Source organism: Rhagoletis zephyria, unplaced genomic scaffold (assembly GCF_001687245.7).
Source record: "Rhagoletis zephyria isolate East Lansing unplaced genomic scaffold, Rhagoletis_zephyria_1.1 Rzeph_scaffold_01216, whole genome shotgun sequence".
Lineage (NCBI taxonomy): Eukaryota > Metazoa > Arthropoda > Insecta > Diptera > Tephritidae > Rhagoletis > Rhagoletis zephyria.
Genome location: NW_016158300.1, coordinates 34,573 through 54,345, shown reverse-complemented (window position 1 = coordinate 54,345; position 19,773 = coordinate 34,573). Strand labels below are relative to the sequence as shown.

At 34.1% G+C, this 19,773-nt stretch overlaps 1 long non-coding RNA gene across 1 annotated transcript in view; it reads right to left on the bottom strand.

Annotated features, from left to right (window-relative positions):
* Positions 1–16,751, bottom strand: part of LOC108363211 (uncharacterized) — a 23,676-nt gene extending 6,925 nt beyond the window's left edge. The window contains exons 1-2 of the long non-coding RNA XR_001847584.1: positions 16,681–16,751; positions 1,545–1,551 (exon numbers count right to left, since the gene is read on the bottom strand). This is a non-coding gene — a long non-coding RNA (uncharacterized LOC108363211). The remainder of the gene's footprint in view (positions 1–1,544; positions 1,552–16,680) is intronic.
* Between the last annotated feature and the right edge of the window lie 3,022 nt (positions 16,752–19,773).

Genomic DNA, 19,773 nt, shown 5'->3' with positions numbered 1-19,773 from the left:
GAATTCAGCGTACATGCATAATTGGTTAGGTATGTATGTACAGTATATTTTGCTTAGCTGCACTTCCTTCTTTGCACGAAAAACTTGTGCACTTAATTTTATTTTATTTTATCCATTTTAGTGCAGTTTTGAAAAAATTTTTTTGCTAAAAAATCTTTTGTTACACTACTTCATTTTATTCTTTTGATTGTACAGGTTAAATAAAAGCTTGTTTTTAAAAAATATTTTTTTTACATTATTTTATTTTATGATTTTTAGTCCATTTATAAAAGCGTTGTATATTAAAAAGTGTTATTTTATTTTATGTACAAAATTTTGCAATAGATATTAAAATAATTCAACTTGCAATGAAAGAGAACAGAAGACTTGGCAAGCAAAATGTTGTTTGCTTACGTTTTGTATAAACATACATATGTACATATAGCAGCAGTTAATTTTATTTAAAGAAATGGCTTGTCGTCCATTTCCGCTGTAGCATGGCATGTATTCAGGCGCAATATTTAACTTCTTCTGGCGGGGCGACATCTGGAGTCTTCTAATTGTATCTCCTTGATAGGATGCCTACAACGTGGTTCATATCTAAAATAGGAATAGCTTTGCTACACTACCGCCGCGGCGCGCCGGCAGCTTTAACAATTTTATAGTGGTTTTACGTTCTTTGGCAAATTACGCTCTGTTAGCCATAAATCTTACTATTTTTTGACCGCCTTTGAATCAAGACCCCTAGACCATATGGGGAATTCATTTACATTTTAAATTGCACCGTCATCGTATGCTGAAAATTTTAAGTCTCTAACTTGTCAGTTTAAAATCGATTGGAAATTTCCGCGATTTGCGCGAAGCTTATAAAAATTGCTGATATCATGTATGGGCCCTTTTATTCAGTTTGCGTCTGCGCTCCAACAGATGATATCGTCACTTTTGAACTTTCGTGTGCTTTAGGCATTTCAGGCACAGGAACTTCCCAGGGCATGGTAACAGTACCTGGGTATAAACGCATGCGCTTAAAAATATAAATATTTTCCTGCAATGGGACAGTAATTAAATCATTCGCATTGAAATGATTTTCACAGACACGGGAAAAATCTTCCAACTGAACACCGCAGCTGCTCTCCCAACGAAGTCTTCTAACTTCGCAACTAGGCGCCTTAAAGGATTACACCACTTTAACGTATTGGCTCTTGCCACACAGCGCAACGCTCGTAGTTCCTGCTCCTTTTCATTTTCGTATATGTATCCATGAATGAAAAACAAAGAAATTCACACAATTTAAAACGCAAGTGAAGTTTTGATGAAAAATAGAAAATGCCAACTTGAAAAGGGTTAAAAGTTATTCATCATTTGACATTATAGTCGGTGTTCAAAGAGAGAAATTTCAAAATCTCTTCTACCTTATTTAATAGGCCCATTCCTTATGTTTTCTGGCTAAAATTTTAAAGGTGTCAAATTGCAAGAGCATAAGAACAACGCGCTCACTAAAAGAGAATAACAGGAAAAAGTTAAGGAACGCAAAAAACTAAATTTTTAATCCAAAAAATGGCAACAACAAAACTAATGTCAAATAAAAATATAAATGTATGTACAAAACACATTCAAAGAAGCACAATAAACACTTACTATGTCAATTTCATTTTCAATTCACTTTTTTAGTTTTTAGATTATTCTCACTTTTCGTGTATTCTTTAATTTCCGCTAATTGAGTTTGGCACTTTTCAAGATTTTGCCAGCAAAAATTCTTCTGAATAAATCTGACTGCTTCGGACTGAAGAGAGTCACAGTTGCTCTCTCATTTCTGCTGTCATTTTCAAGTTCAGAAACGCTTTTTGGACTAAATCTGACCACTTCGGACTATTTCTTCCTACTACTGGGAAATAGGGAACGCCACTAATATGCCTTGGTAAGAGCTGAGTTAGTCTAGACTTAACTTATCTTAACTTACAGTAAGAAATCATCAAAGATTACTCAACACGTCAACTTAAGCCAGAAGCGGAAATATTTTCGTTTCTGTTTTCTTTTTCAGCTGATTAACAGTTCGCCGCCTGAAATGCCACATCAAAAAAATTCATCCCAACAAAAATGTTTGCGTTCATTTAGTTTTAAGATATACACAAACGAGAGTCTGGCAAGCTTTATTCTCTCACCGCTCTCATTTTTCTTAAGGCCGTAACTTAAGAACCTAAAACGTACAGGTTCTTAAGTTTCTTACGGTAAGTTAAGTTTTAACTAACCGCTAACTCAGTTTCTCATATAACTGGTTGGCCAAAATATTAAGTTAAATTAAGTTACGAAAATTAAGTCTAGACAAACTGAGCTTTAATACCTACTCACAAGAAGAATAACGAGGACAGACCCACATATATGTAGCTACCCTGCAGTACGGGGGAGTGACTACAGGACTGCTGAATCGGTAGCTACCTGATAAACACCGTCAATTACCGACCGACTACTTGCAGTGTATTTCATCGACTACTTTTACAAGGAAATGTCCTAGGCGGTAGTCACCATCGGCTCTCTCTGCACTACCGGGAGTTACTAAAGTAGTCACTTGCGTGATTTATGGGCGCCCTCTGTCGTAGTTTTTCGCTATTCTACTTACGACCGGTTCGACTCTGCACTACCATGTGCACTACCACGGGTTAATAGAGTAGCTACTTACCTTGGAGTCGGTGCAGTAGCGGTTCAAAAGTAGCGATTGACTCCAGCNATTAAGTTAAATTAAGTTACGAAAATTAAGTCTAGACAAACTGAGCTTTAATACCTACTCACAAGAAGAATAACGAGGACAGACCCACATAGTACCACATCGCTACTTTTGAACCGCTACTGCACCGCCTCCTAGGTAAGTAGCTACTCTATTAACCCGTGGTAGTGCACATGGTAGTGCAGAGTCGAACCAGTCGTAAGTAGAATAGCGAAAAACTACGACANTACTGTCGTTCTTGTCTAAAGTTGTGAAGCGTATATTACTCGTACATAAGCAAATGATTTTGTATGTATGTATGTATGTACGTACATGATCATAGACTCCCTCCAGTACTGCTGGAGTCAATCGCTACTTTTGAACCGCTACTGCACCGACTCCAAGGTAAGTAGCTACTCTATTAACCCGTGGTAGTGCACATGGTAGTGCAGAGTCGAACCGGTCGTAAGTAGAATAGCGAAAAACTACGACAGAGGGCGCCCATAAATCACGCAAGTGACTACTTTAGTAACTCCCGGTAGTGCAGAGAGAGCCGATGGTGACTACCGCCTAGGACATTTCCTTGTAAAAGTAGTCGATGAAATACACTGCAAGTAGTCGGTCGGTAATTGACGGTGTTTATCAGGTAGCTACCGATTCAGCAGTCCTGTAGTCACTCCCCCGTACTGCAGGGCTCTTATCTGAACGGCAGTCTGACTTTAGGCTGCATATTAGCTGCACAACGGCTATCCTAGACGTGGTAGAAATAATTTGCGAGCAAATAGAAGAAAACATTGTTTCTTTCCTAACTCTTCCCGAGGCTTTGGATTCACTTTACCATAAGTTATTATAAATGCAAGTTTGAGAACTTATTTATCTTTTGCCGTAGTCAAAGGACTCCCTCCAGGCTTCATTTGTGCTATTTGTTTTATACGTAAATGACTTAACTAACATTCTCAAGTATTGTAATGTCCATGATTATGCTAATGATGTACAATTGTAGAATTGCTGTTCCCCAAACGTCCTGATATGTGTATTAAAAACTTAAGTTCTGACTTGACTCGAGTAAATGAGTGGGCCTCTGTGAACGGATTATTTCTGATTCCAGACAAATCCAATTGTGTCGCAATTCATAGGACCTATACGGATGGGAGATTTTTGCTAATTATGTCGCTGATGTTAACCGCACAAAACGGAAATTTCATGGTACGGATAAAGGAAATTAGGTGGAACTGTACGGAAATTTTGATTTGAAGAAATTGAATAAAAAATAATGTTAAACAAATTTTTTAAAACAAGCTTTTATTTAAAATGACCACTCAAATGGCGGGTTCATATGCAGATATGGGACATACATATGTAAATACATGCATAAATATGCGTAAATTAATCATTTAGCTACCCTCCAGTACTGCTGGAGACAATCGCTACTTTTGAACCGCTTTTTAACCCGTGGTAGTGCACATGGTAGTGCAGAGTCGAACCAGATAGCGAAACCCTACGACAGAGGGCGCCCATAAATCACGCAAGGGACTACTTTACTAACTCCCTGTAGTGCAGAGAGAGCCGATGGTGACTACCGCCTAGGACATTGCCTTGTAAAAGACAGTCGGTCGGTAATTGACGGAGTTTATATCACGTAGCTACCGATTCAGCAGTCCTGTAGTCGCCCCCCGTACTGCTGGGTATTTCCCGACAAGCTTTTTTTAAAATCGAACATGCATATAACAGGGAGTTGAGTTGATAACGTCGATAAATATGTTAAACCGGAGATTAGTGTTAACCAGACATTTAGGAACCGGCCCTTAAAGGATGTCCAAAACAGACGCTGAGCGGTACTGTCTTCTGCGATATAAGGATTGAAATGAACATACAGTATATCGCTAGCTTTGAGTGAAAAGTTGCTAAGTCCACTTTTTATGAAAACTCATGTTTTGATATAGCAAGCAAGAGAAATTCAAAATGCATTTTTTCGAAAAGGATAAAGGTACATGTTTTATTTTTTCTCGTTTATACTCAATGAAAGGAAAATTCGCTAAGTCCAAGCACGGTTGCCACACACTTAGAAGAAATGTTACCAAAAATTTTTAAAAAGATTATCAAAAAGTTACCAAAGTTATTAAAAGCATTTTTTCTTTTGTAATAAACAATGTAACGCCCATTACACTTTCGAGCTTATATGAAAGTTGCCGTGCAACTGTTTTATTTATCTACCGATTTTTAGTAGTAGCTTGACTTCATCACTCGGCATTCACTCGGCTTTCGGAATCAGCGNTTTGTTAGTAGCTTGACTTCATCACTCGGCATTCACTCGGCTTTCGGAATCAGCGAGCTATTCTAAATAGTGGCAGAACAAAAATTTAAATTTGTGACCCAGTGAAATCATTGATTCGTAGATTTTCATCCCTTTAGACAAATTACTTGTATTTTTATTTGATTAAATTTAAATATATTTCATAACCAATTTTTATTTTTTTAAAGCAATTTTAAATAAACTTTAACTCAAAAAAACCAACTTTAACGTTTTAAATAAACTACTTTATAGTACGAAAATAAATCGCTTTTGAGGCAAGGATAGCTTCATTATTCCTCAGGCTATTATTAAAATCTCGTCTGCATGTCGTTCAGAGAATGAAATGAAAAATGTAACTAATAATAATCTAAGAAATTTGCAAGACCGCAGCCTACACCAAAACCCTAGCTTCTCATCGCACATGTGTATGTAGATATGTGCACATCGCCTATCATAAAGCACAATTTCGTATCTATCATCAAAAACAAATTCATTCAATAAGAAATTAGCTATGTGTATATAATTTTGCCGCAGATATTGAATGATATTCAAAAATATTTTAATGTATTANGAAACCCTAGCTTCTCATCGCACATGTGTATGTAGATATGTGCACATCGCCTATCATAAATCACACTTTCGTATCTATCATCAAAAACAAATTCATTCAATAAGAAATTAGCTATGTGTATGTAATTTTGCCGCAGATATTGAATGATATTCAAAAATATTTTAATGTATTAAAGCATTTTGTCTGAAAGTTACCAAATGAGATCACAAGTTACCAAATTACTAAAGAGAATAAATGTTACCAATTTTGGGAACACTTTATCAAAGTGGCAACCGTGAGTGCAAGAGAAGCACCGAAAATCCGATAAGGCCAAAATAGTACGAAATCTTTTAATAAAGATCCAATCCCCTTGATCCGTACGGTGTTTTGCTTTTCGTTGAACAGGTAAAATGTTGTATTCAATGTTTTGCGGAATACTTAAGGAAAGTTGCTATAAGAAGTCAAATTTTTAAAATGGGACTTAGCAACTTTTCACTCTAAGCTGGCGACATGGCACAATCAGTAGCGCTGTGTGAGCAAACATGCCGTATGGTATTATACCCCACGGTACCGTACTGGAATGTTAATCCCGGGATCCCGGCCTTATTAAGGTCCCAAAAATGCCGGGATTTTTGGCAAATAATCCAGGGATTTTCGGGATTTTTAATATGCACTGATGGCAATAGTAGAAACTCCTTTTCTTGACCAGTTTTGGCTATATTTGTTTTTTATTTTTATTTAATAATTAATATTTTTATAAATTTCTAGCTCATTATACATATAACAGCGCGCGAGAGTAAATTTTAAACACAATTATAAATATTCATATTCGCGAAACCATGGGCCAAATATAGTAAAATTGCGTTTTTAGTTTTTCGCTCTGGCGTCAGTAATTCAAAAATGATTTAAAAAATTCAGAGAAATGTGCTTAGAGAAGAAGTATGGGAATCAAATTAAAGAGGAAATCCTGTAGAATTTGAACTGACTCAAGTTTTTGGTGCAGAGGGACTGGTAAGTATTGAAAATGTTATTTTAAAGTTGTATCCTTAAAATTTCGAATTATTTGTTTTTAAAAAAATTATATGTTAAGGACTTATGTATATACCCCCTTATTCCAGAACCCGAATTTTCGTAATTCGTAATTCGTAGCTACGCTACGAAAAACGAAACATCCACATGCTGCAACCCTTCCGGAAACATGTGCAGCATTGCCAGCCATCAGTTGTTTTTCGAAGACAGCTGAATGAAGGAAAACAAAGTGGAAACGAATTAAAAAAACACTCATGAAGTGCATATTTATAGTAAAATTGTTGATTTTACATATTTTGAAGGAAACGATTTTGCTCGTTTATATAAAGCAGTTGATAAAAATATGCGTATATGCGAAAAGCAAATTTATCTGTTTAAATCGGCGATGGGCACTGCCTTCCCCGCGGGCAAAGCTCTTTTAAGCTTTTTTGTTACTACGTTTATGCGACAGAATTCGTGAATTTTTCATTTCATGAATTCAAAAATGGCCCGTTTATGCATTGTTCGCGAATTCATGAAATAAAGTGATTTGAAAAAGTGGCAACGCACTGGCGGGAAACTACCCAGTAGGCTTGTGAAATTTTTGCCTCCTTTTGAATTTGCAAAAGCCGTTGGTTCCNCTGGCGGGAAACTACCCAGTGGCTTGTGAAATTTTTGCCTCCTTTTGAATTTGCAAAAGCCGTTGGTTCCAGGCAATGAACCTTATTTTGTTTAAATTGGTTTTAATGCATTTTCAGTTTATTCTATTTGAATTTATTTTATATTTGAACAATTCCACATAACTTTTCCATAACTGTTTAAAATCCTGGTTATGCCCCTCATAGTTATTATTCTAAAAACACCATAACCCTAGTAAACAGCTGTTTGTGAAACGTGGCGTTGCCGGACTTGCACTTCACCATTTCATGAAATGATGCCGCATTCTCATGGTTAACTTTCGTGTATAACTGAATTCATGAAATGGTGTTTATGCAGCCAATTTTAACCCAAATTCATGAAATGAATTCGTGAATTAGACTACGTAATAACATAGTATATATATTAGGGGTATTCTCCAAATCTTGCAAAGCCATTGCACGTAGCACGGATTGCATGGATTGCATAACTTGCAAACACACAACAACGAAATACATGGGAAACAGCATTTTCTATCGCTGCAAAATATGCAACGTCGAAACCCATGTATATATTATGCAAAATAGCATAGCAAGATAAATACGACCCTGTGCTAGTTGTTTTGTTGTTGGAATTGCTATATATTTCTCTCATTCCTCTCATCTCGCTCACTTAATTTTTTTTGCTGTCTCTTGTTATTGTATTTGATATATAATTTCGCTGCTTGCTACCCATGCATGCTTCCACTTTACAATGGGGTGCACTCGTACTCTTCGAAATTTGGAATAGTATTTTTGCATTTCATGCAATCCGTGCATCGTGCAAGACTTCGAGAATACCCCTATTGTGTATAGGCGCGTGCAGAGTAAAAGCTCTCTCTGCCCATCGCTGGTTTAAATGAACACCTCCTGCAACACACATTGATTTACATCTTTTATCTCGCATCCGACACAGAATTGTTTTCGTACAAAATTACGCAAAAAAGCTTACTCGTTCGTTTTTAGGCATGCCATTGTTACGAATTTCGAAAGTTCGAAGATACGATTCGGATTGCAGCATACCATTTCTACGATTCGTAGCAAAATCTGAATACGAAAGAGTTGCAGAATAGGGGTGATAAACTCGATAACATCCCTATTACCTATTCGTCCAAGTGAATCCAAAAAATTTTATTTTTTAAATTCTAAAGAAATTTCCTATTGCATTTGGTACCCATATTTTTATTCTGCATTGCATTGAATTATTTAAATAATTTTTGGACTTAATCATTTCTTTGAAATTACAAAGACCTTTAAAATAAATTCTGACGTCAGAGAGAAAAAATAAAAACGCCACTTTAAATAAAAAATTAGGTTTCAAACCCATTTATTTATTTTATGATAAGAGAGCTTCTCAAACAATTGAGGTATTCACAAAGGTGTCGTAAGTGTCGTATTGTTGTATGTCGAAAACTTTAAAAGCTTAAATAAATGCTTAGAGAACTTGAAACGACAACCAACTATTATTTAACACCGCAAAGATTCATAATATGACTTTGATGGTACTTTACGGAGCCCTTTAATATATTTTTTAGGCGTTTAAAGTTTGCGACATACAACAATACGACACTTACGACACCGTTGTGAATACCCCAAATATAATCCCAGGATTGTGATAACGACATCCCGAAAATCTCGGTTGAAAATTAACATCCCTAGTATGGTACTGCTGCCTCCTTTTGCAGGCCTTTTGAATGAAAACAGCTCATAAAAATTTTTATTTTGTTGCTCTAAATCGGTAATGGGCACCTAATGATATATTTCTTAAACAGAGGTGCCATGCAAAATTTTATGCTTTACATATATGAAGGTTTATGAAACTTAACAATTAGGCCATGTGAACCAAAGTTGAGACTAATTTATTTATTTATGGTATTTTACTTGCCAAATAATTAACTATATAATCCATCATACTAGTGCCTGAAAATATACTTACTACTGCGGCAGATATAAGAAGCTTAGAGCGTGTTTCACGTACTTTGGCAAATTACGCTCTGTTAAGCTTTGGTTTCCTCGAAAAGCGGTGCCGTAATATTACGACAGTATCATACCGAACGCTATTCTTAACGCTAATAGCGGTACCGCTTTTATGTAAAGCTAAATGGACGTAACGTAGCTTTGCGCTTTTATGGTGCATAGGCAGCTTTTCACAGAGTTTATTAGGACTTCATCCTCTTCGACCATCCATGCACTTTCCACTTTATTATTCACGATTCATAGAAATGTATATTTAACGCTTTTGGTCAAAAGAATTGTAAACAAATTTTCTAATACACCGCTACAAATAAGACGTTGCCGAAAAGCGTTGATAAATAGTTCTACACCGTCACTCTCGCCGTCGGAAATATTACGGTGCCGTCAAATTACATTACGGTGTGTATTGCCGTCATCTGAGTTGACATCTTGCAATATTTACTTAGCAACGTTTTTGGCAACGTAAAGTTGCGACCGCTTTTTTATGTTACCGCTTTCAAGGAAACCAAAGTTTAAGCCATAACTTTTACTGAGTTTGGCCTCCCTTTGTATTAAGATCCCTAGACTATCTAGGGAATCAATTTATATTTTAAATCGCATTGTCATCGTGATCTTAACTACGCTGAGTCTCTAGTTTGTCGAGAACTTAGTTTAAAATCGATTGGAAATTTCCGCGGGATGAGCAAGTTAAATAAAAGCTTGTAAAAATGGAAAGCTCTTTAAACTCTGGTTGTCGCAGTAGCTCACTACCTTAAATTTAAGACTACTCTTGGCTAAATCGTACTTAATACCTACGCCCCTATGCGGATGGGAGATTTATGCTAATTATGACGCTGTATGTAAGCAAAAGTAAAATGTTGCCTATAAAAAGATTGCAAGATACGCTGGGGTTGAAAAGGTTTGACGTCACGTTTCACGAATAGGGATGTTGCGATACTATAAAGGTATCAATACCAGTATAAAATGACGTATCAGAAGCTAAGGATCTGATTATGCATACTTCGCGTAACTTCGCACAACCATTTGTACCAGTGCACTAAAAGTGTAACTTAAGAAAATGTGAAGCAAAATCTAAACTCAACAGATCGCTAAGTTTTTAAAAGTTCTGCTAATTTCTGGGTAATGGAATATATACAAAATACATACAAAGTACATACGAAATTACAGTTTGAAGTTTATGCGATGTTGTGCGAAGTTATGCGAAGTATGCTTAATCAGACCATAATTATCGATACAAATTTTGGTATTGGTATCGGAACTAAGATATCGATATGTTATCCTTTTGATACAAAAAATTTTTGACATAATAAGAATGTTGCAGTTAATGAAAATTAATAAGAAATCTTTAACAACTGGAGTGCGTAATAAACCATGATAAAAACATTACAAGGTAAATTCATTCTCTCAATTCGTCGCCCATAATTTTTTTCTGACGTTTGCCAACATTTTAAAATCATATAAAATTGAAAATAAAAAAATTAAATTGTCCACAATTGTTATTGTTTGAGATTGAAAATGAGAATGTGTGTGTGAGTTTGAGTTTTGATTTTAAAATTATATTGTTGGCAAACGTCAGACTGCCTCTCAATGGTTTTACCTTGTTATGTTTTTATCATGTAATAAACAACACATAAAGAATGGCTCGCTTTCATCAGAAAATCAGTAAACCTTTCTTTAAATTTCTTCTTTGCACGAATATTTCAGATTTTTCAAAATTAACCGAGCCTTTGTCGATCTTGGTAATGTGACTCCATACTTTGCTTTTCGGCATAAAAGCAGAAAAACAGAAATATAAACAAATCAATGTCGTTACACTGTATATTTACTGTGTCTATACGTGTTTGAATATGTACATTACTAGTATCAAATGGGTATAGGAAATAAAGTGTAGCGTGAACAATAACATAATGCAATGCCCTGTAGGGAAAACACGAACTAGTGAACCAGATTTCTAGTTCAGTACTAGTTCTTTTTTGCCAAAAACGAATCAGTCCGATAGTAACTAGTTCCGCACCAGTCCAAAAGCAGTGAAATGTGGTACTTTCACTAAACTATTCTATTTTAAATTTTAAAAGCAGGGAAGGTAATCATTATGAGTAAAATAATTTAAATCAGCATTTAATCATTATTTTATGAATTATTATTGAGTTTTGTTTTTTCGCTCAAACGGAAATAATTATTATTTGATTTTTATTTTTGGGATTACAAATAATGATTATTTTATGATTTTTATTTTTTCGCGCAGAGATTATCATTAATTTTCAGTTTTATTTTTCCACTTAAAAATAATGATAATTTATAAAATTGAAAAGGCCATAAAGACGCAACCTACTGAAATTTTTACCTGAAAAGTTTGGGGGTTATTCCTTTGATAAGGGTGCGGCTACCTCTCAAAAGGATACGCCGGTAATCACGCTGGTATAGATTTTGAGTTGCTTAATAATCATTATACTTAGTGATTCCATAAACAAAGGCCAAGATCCTGAAGGACAATTGAGAAAGGCAATGCAGTTGCAGAAAAAGAGGCATTTAAAAAAAAAGTGTCAAAATAATTACCACTTTCTCACTAAATTTATTTAAAAATGCAAGCCACCAGAGCTACCTTTTTTTTAAGAAAAGACAAATTAATTTTTTTTAGGCAATCCACCACAGCTACTTTAATACAGTCAGTCAATAAAGTTTAGGTACAACGAATTTTTTACAATACGGGCAACTATTTTTTTAATATTTTAGTTTTCGGTAATTTTTTATAAAACTATGGTCAATTATACAACAAAATCGCCAAATATCAGAGTTCCAAAATTTAAAAAAATTCTGCAAAATTTCATTAAAATAATTCACTTTCTATTTACGCTCTCTAGAAAAAGTTTTTTAGCCCATTCAATTTTAGTATAATGAAGTGCAAGTGTGAGGAAGCTAGGACTTACCAAACAACAAAAAAAAAGTTGCTAAATATCAATGGTAAGTCCTAGCTACCTCAAACTTGCACTTTGTTATACTAAAATTGAATGGGCTAATAACTGAGTACTTAACTTTTTTCTAAAGAGTGTAAATTGCAATACTTGGATGGAAATTCGCAGTTTTCTTTAATTTTGCATAAGGTTTGGAACTCTGATTTTTGGGGTTTTTGGTGTAGAATTAACCATATTTTTATAAAAAATTAGGGAAAAATAAAATATTTAAAAAATAGTTGCCGGTATTGTAAAAACTTCACTGTACCTAAACTTTATTATTTATCATTTTTAAGTTAAGTACGACAAAAACTTTTTTGTACTTCATATACATATAAGCTTAAAAAGAACTGAATTTACTTAAAATACAAAGACATGTAATACAAAGTGAACTAATATTTTTACTTTTAAGCAGAACGCACTTTTGTTTTTTACTTACTACTTAAGTTTAATACTACTACTACTACTAATGTGGTTTATAAATTTTTAATAAATGCGTTTAAACATTTGTGATTGTATTGTCCTTCCTTCAACCGATCGTATTTAATATAGAAGGGAAATGTTTCGACAAGCCTGATTAGAAATGTAGATCTAAGGTGACGAATTTATAACAGGTTGGGAACTATAAAAAATGGATGCAGATCGAACTAGATCTCATCTGTCGAATTCGGAACTGGTTTGGAACTAAAGAAAAGGGGATGCAGAACGAACTAGATCTCATCTGTCGAATTTGGAACTGGTTTGGAACTATAGAAAAAGGGATGCAAAACGAACTAGATCTTATCTGTCGAATTTAGAACTGGATCGGAACTAGAGCCAAAGGGATGCAACGGGGGACAATTGACACTTCCTAGGACATCGCAATGTTAAATTCGCCAGTCGCTAGCATGCAAAAGAGAATTAACGCGTACTAGTCATGGTTCCAAACGCACTAGAACCAAACCGGTTCCGCACTAGTTCGTTTCGCCACAGGGTGGACTTATCAACTTTTCACTCTAAGGTAGCGAATGAATTCCTACACTACATTATAATTTTGTCCTCTAAAAATTATCAATATGATTAGTTCTTTCAGAAATGCTGTTGAACAGTGTTGTAATACAGATAACTTTTACCAATTAATTAATTTGTATGAAATAGACTATAAAATAAAAGTTTTTGATCTCAATCGCTTATTCTTTGTACAAAATAAATATTTATGTAAAACAAATAAAATGCGTACATAAAAAACGAGGAACTTTGCATTTTTTCTTGTATTTCGGGAGGCCATCATAGTAAAATATGTTTTAAAACTTTAAGTTTTTCTTAAAAAGATTAAGTACGTTCGCTATAATCGAAAATGATAGACATAAGTTATTTTTAAAAAAATTGATATATATGTGATAGCGTTATTTTATAAAAACAATTCCTATATACATAGGTACAAATGTCGATATAAGTAGGTATCGATACCTTTAGCTCGATACTTAGTAGATATCGATACTTTCTTTCGATGCTTTTTTCAAGTACAGGTATCGACACTTCCATGGTATGCCCTCTTTAGCACGCTTTTATTAGCTTCACCTGTATGTTTAATAGTAATTAGCTACAACAGCTACAGAGTTGAAAAATACATATATCAAATGAAAGTCCCAATGAGTACATTGACACAAAGTTATGGCAGTTCATCTCACGTGAGATGCATAAGGAATGGTAATCCCGGGATCCTGGTACCTCGGTCTTTTTTTAAGTCCCGAAAATCCCGGGATTATTTGCCTAGAATCCCGGGATTTTCGGGATTTGTAATTTACACTGGTGGCAATAATAGAAACGTTTTATATACTTTTAGCTTGGTTGTTATGGAATAAAATGCAATAATAATTTTTGGCACTGCAGGTGTTTTTATTTAGGTTAAAATATCGCCAATAAATTATATAATATAAGAAATACTATCTAATTTATAACGAATAACAACTCTAATATGATTTCACAGCATTTTTTAATAGTTCCAAGTATCTATTAACATAAATGCATTTTCCAATACAATTATCATACATTTTATTTTCGATAAAGTTTCGGGTTTTACTTTAAGGCATTCTTGTTTATTGTCATTGTAAAAGCTAAGCGAACGGGAAACTGAAGTCTTTTGAATTCGAAAGGCATATCAGAAGGAATTAAAGGAGTTTTGTGACTTATGGTTCCGCAATTATGGCTGATAAAAAATTCCACGCCTATATTATGTGCCACGCCCCCATTTACAAACTCATTTATATAAACTTTACTATAAGCACTTACCATTGACATGTTTGCATACCAAATTTAAATTTTATGACTCCAAAGTTAAAGCTGATTAAAAATTTGCAGGCCTATGGGAGGTGCCACGCCCCCTCGCAAAATTAACACCATATTTGCAAACAAAGCCATACCTACATATAACCTTCCCGGGGTAAAAAAAATAACTGAGCGAAGTTTCGTGCGATTTCGTTTAGTGGTTCAAAAGTTTTAAGGTAATAAACAAATAGACATTCACATTTATATACATATGTATATAGATTTACAATTTTTTTTATAAATGTGTAGCTCAATAGACATATAATACCTTGCGGCAGGCAATTTTGCACACAAAAAAAAATTAATATATTCGCCAAACCAAGGGCCAAATATAGTAAAATTGCGTTCTTAATTTTTCTCTCTGACGTCAGGATTTTTTAAAAGAACTTTGAAATTTGAAAGATATGAGTAATTCAAAAAATGATTTAAAAATTTCGGTGCAATATACTTAAGACACCAGTATGGGTATCAAATGAAAGAAAAGATTCTGTAGAGTTAAAACATTACATTTTTTGGTCCGCAAGGGACGGGTAGGTATTGAAAATACTCTTTTCTAATTTTATTTGAAAAAATTTTATGTTAAGGACAAACTTTATTAGCTTAAATAATAAAATAGATTAAAGGGGCATTTTCAATTNCCTTGAACATACTTGAAATTTTTCAATTCTTATTTTTGAAAAAGTTTTATGTTAAGGACAAACTTTATTAGCTTAAATAATAAAATAGATTAAAGGGGCATTTTCAATTCCTATTCGTCCTTGTGAACCCAAACTAATTATTTCATTTGGTACCTATACTTATGTTTTACATTGCACGGAATTTTCTGAAATAAATTTTGGAATTAACCATATCTTTGACATTATAACGAGCCAAAATAACGTAAGCGACATTTTTAAAAAAAATTTCGTTTTGATGCAGAAATGCATCTAAATCAGAGGTGGGCACTTTTTTGCCCGCGCAGTAGTGAAAGTGCGGGCGTGGGCTAGAGAAAGGGAAAAACAGCTTGCGGGAGGAAGGGTATGAAAAGTAGCGAAACAATTATTTTTACCTCCACCGACATCATGTTCATCGCAGTACGGCTGCGTAGAGCTCGAAAACTATCGATGGTACTATCGATAGTATGGATGGTTTTTGTAAGCAGTATCGATAGTTCTCACTCATACATACATTATTCAGTAACATACATATTTCAGAGCGCAGAAGCCAAAAATCGTTGATAAACTTGTTCCTTAAAAAAATATGGACAAACTTATTTTAGAAATTCTGATCTCATTTTAAATAAAAGTTGTTATGTTTAATTTTTGGCCCTTTTTAATCGAAACTATCGATAGTATTATCGATAGTGTCGACATTTTCGATAGTATCGATACTATCGATGGTTGTGACTATCGACTATCGAAACTATCAATGACCACGACCATCGATAGTTTTCCAGCTCTACGGCTGCGGTAATACTGTCTTTGTGCACCAAACAAAGAGCGTACATTTTCCACATATACCCAATAACTACGGTGACCATATTAACTAACGTAAAATAAAGGACATTTTTTCTCAAAATGATTTGGGAATACGTACATACAACTTGTATGATAAAAGTACTTTACCCATATCGTAATTTAAATCAAATATTTACCAGTTAATTATATTATTTAATTGTACAAGTTCCCCTGTTGTAGCGAAAAATGAAGCCAAACCCTTTTTAAGGACTTCGCCACCCTTTGCTACTAAAATGCGTTTACCATAATTCATACTGCACGACGAAGCCAGCACACAGTGGTTCCAAATTAGTATGTAATGTTCATAATTCACCGGAGCCTTCATTTTAAACCAATTTTTACTAAAAACCAAAAAAACTAGTTATTTTTGTGAACATTTTTTATAACATTTCAAAGTTTTTTTTTATAATTTTTTCGTTTTGGGAGAGCCATACAACTGTTTTCAACTAGTTTTTGTTATGTGACATTTATTAACTGGACCAGGAGAATACATTTTCTTAAAAATTGCTACTTTTTTGCATTTTGCACTAAAAAATTTAATATAATCAAATAAAAAATCACACATCAGGCTCTACTGGACTCTAGCAAATATTGTAATCTTTCATAAAAAATTAAATAAAAATTAATCAAATTAAGGGAAAAATGAAGTCTCCAGTGAATTACGAACACTAGATGCCAGTTTTGAACCACTGTGCGGCAGGGGGTTTATTGTTTTCTTTCAATGGAACTGGAAACTCAGCGCGCAACACGATCGTCCTTTATAGATTGTACAAAGATTACTGATTATATATAAACCCTTAGGTGGGGGCGAAAAAAACTCGCGAAGGTTTTCATTATATTTTGTAAGGGAAATTTTTATTTTTCATATTCTGTGTTTAAAATTTACCTATGTATTTAGAGCTGATTTAGAGGACAGTTCAAGAAATACAGGACAAAAGGCGTCCTTTATTTTGAAAAAAATTATAAAGGACAGGGGGTNAAAACTCGCGAAGGTTTTCATTATATTTTGTAAGGGAAATTTTTATTTTTCATATTCTGTGTTTAAAATTTACCTATGTATTTAGAGCTGATTTAGAGGACAGTTCAAGAAATACAGGACAAAAGGCGTCCTTTATTTTGAAAAAAATTATAAAGGACAGGGGGTTAAAATAAAGGACTGTCCTTTAAAATAAAGGACGGATGGTCACCGTACCAATAACCCATCGTACGGACTTTGCTCCGATAGGAGTAGATTTGTTCCGTTTTGTCGAAATAATTTGAAACCTAGTCCTCTACTCCGCTCAACTGAAAATCTGCTCGGTTTTGTTGCATCAACAAATTTACTCTTCAAATAGAAAAGAGGTGGGGTTTTTGATAGCAAATTAAAAGTTATATTTTACCTTTTTATCGACACGATTGTTACATTGGTGAGCTACAGCACCTTCAGTGTTGCCATTTTAGCCTTTTGCCGGCTAGATTTAGCCGGTTGCCATAGCAAACAGCCAGAGAAATTTCGGTTTAGCCGACAGCCAATTTGTTAGCCGTTTTGTAAAAAAATAAGCCGTTTTTAGCCGATTTTGCTATTTGCCTTGTTTTCTTAGGGGGCCTCTCGCTCCCTTCCCTTTTGTTTCGACAAAAATTACGTACGAAAAAATGTAGTAAAATCTTATTTTGACACACAACAACAAAAACATAAAAACATGAGATCATGAGATCATTGAAACGTACACCAACAAAACAAACAACTTATCACAACTAAGCACAGAGAATTTTTCACAATGCTTGCACATTTTTTTGTTCTTTATAAAAATACCGTTTATTCTAAATACATTAAAAAACATAAAAATACAATTTCCAAACTTTGTGCAAAACTCGGAAAATGCAATAAATTTGCATGCAAATTTACACCTTTCTAATCAGACTTTTTATACAAATTTTGAAAATGAAGTTTTGCAGTACATAAAAATTTAGTTTTTTGGTATTGTTTTTACTGAGCGTTTCTTCCATAAAAAATATGTTCGACAAGTTTTTTTTATATGGAAGACACTGTCAGCAAAAAAATAAATAATTGCAAAAAATCAACGAAATTTTCTGGTAACTTCAGACTTGCACTTTAATAATTGGCTCAAAAGCTACATTTACAAAATTTTTCTAAAAGATCTGATTAGAAATTGTGATCGGATGAAAGAGTCTCCGAGCCAATAATTTTGTACGGAGCTGTACTTATAAGTACTCTAGGTTTCATGAAAGAGAAAATATTTAAGCACAAGATAACATTAAAATATCAGTAATTTCTTTCATTGCTGTGAACTTGTTTCAAAACTTCTGGCTTTTGCTTAATATAATTGTAAAACTCTGCGCATGTCATTTTAACGTATTTCGGTACTTATATGAATCATCAGCTATTGCTAGTGCATAACGTGCGAAATTAAAAAAAAATATGTACGCATATAAAAGAGCGCCAACCCAACTCGTAATACATTTAAGTATACAAATTTTAGTACTTCGTACAGAAATATTCAATTCAAATACGCCAATATTAAAATGAAGCGCTAAGCACTTAACGGGTGCTTTTTCATAATTAAGTTAAAAAAAAAATGATATAAATTCCATGCTGCCTGTAATGGGATTAGAAACCTGACCCTCTGGAAATTAACAAATTGTGGCAAGCAGCTCCGCGCACTCAGCTACAGCCAGAACTATAAATGTGCATTTAGATGTTCAGTTTGCTTCAATACCACGCATGCGTGGTATGAAAGTACTATTTTTATTTCCCCCAGTAAATTCATAACATTGTTCTTAATATTACAACACGTTTTTTCTCTTTCATTTAAATTTTGTGCAATCAAATCGAAAACCGGGACACTTAAACGAAACCTGGGACATTTTAAGGTAGGACCGGGACGCCGGGACAAATAGTCTAAAACCGGGACATGTCCGGGAAAACCGGGACGTCTGGCAGCCCTAGATATAGTGCCAACACATAGAGTAAATATTACAGATATTGTCTTCCCAGATAGCGGGTATTCAATTCTGCCTTAATTACAAAACATCATTGTTGCCCACGCCTAAAGGTTTAAGGTAAGGGAAAAATTGATATTTTCAACCACTATATATACTAGACTGCATCACAAAAAAAGAGTTGCGGTTTTCCGCCGCATTTTAAAACATCCACCAAAATATTTCGGAAAAATATTAAGATTTAAGCGAGCTGGACCGATTTGAAAATACCTCCAAAAATTGAGTTTTTTGTGAATAAAAATAGTTTCTTAAAGGACTTTTTGAAAAAGGTCCCCTCAGATGACAAAACAAATTAGGCTTAAAAATTCTGCATAAAAATATTTAAAAATATTTTCAACGGAATCGTAATAATGAGATTTTTGATGCTGTTTTTTTTTACTTTTTTCAAAGATTGATTTACGAAAAACTTAAATAACTGGGCCAAAACTATTCTGATTTAGAGTTGTGGGATCTCGGTAGAAAGGTATTTTCCCACTATATTTATTTATTTTTTTTTTTTTTTCAAATACCAACAAATCTTAATTCAACTTTGAATGATATTCGTTCATCCTACCTTTCTCTTACATCCTTTGAATTAGAAAGAAATAAAAAGGGTGAGAAAATACCTTTCCAATGATATCTCACAAGTCTAAATCGGGAAAGTTTAGGCTCANTTCATTAGCAAAGAAATAAAAAGGGTGAGAAAATACCTTTCCAATGATATCTCACAAGTCTAAATCGGGAGAGTTTAGGCTCAGTTATTCAAGTTTTTNAAAGGGTGAGAAAATACCTTTCCAATGATATCTCACAAGTCTAAATCGGGAAAGTTTAGGCTCAGTTATTCAAGTTTTTCTTATACCA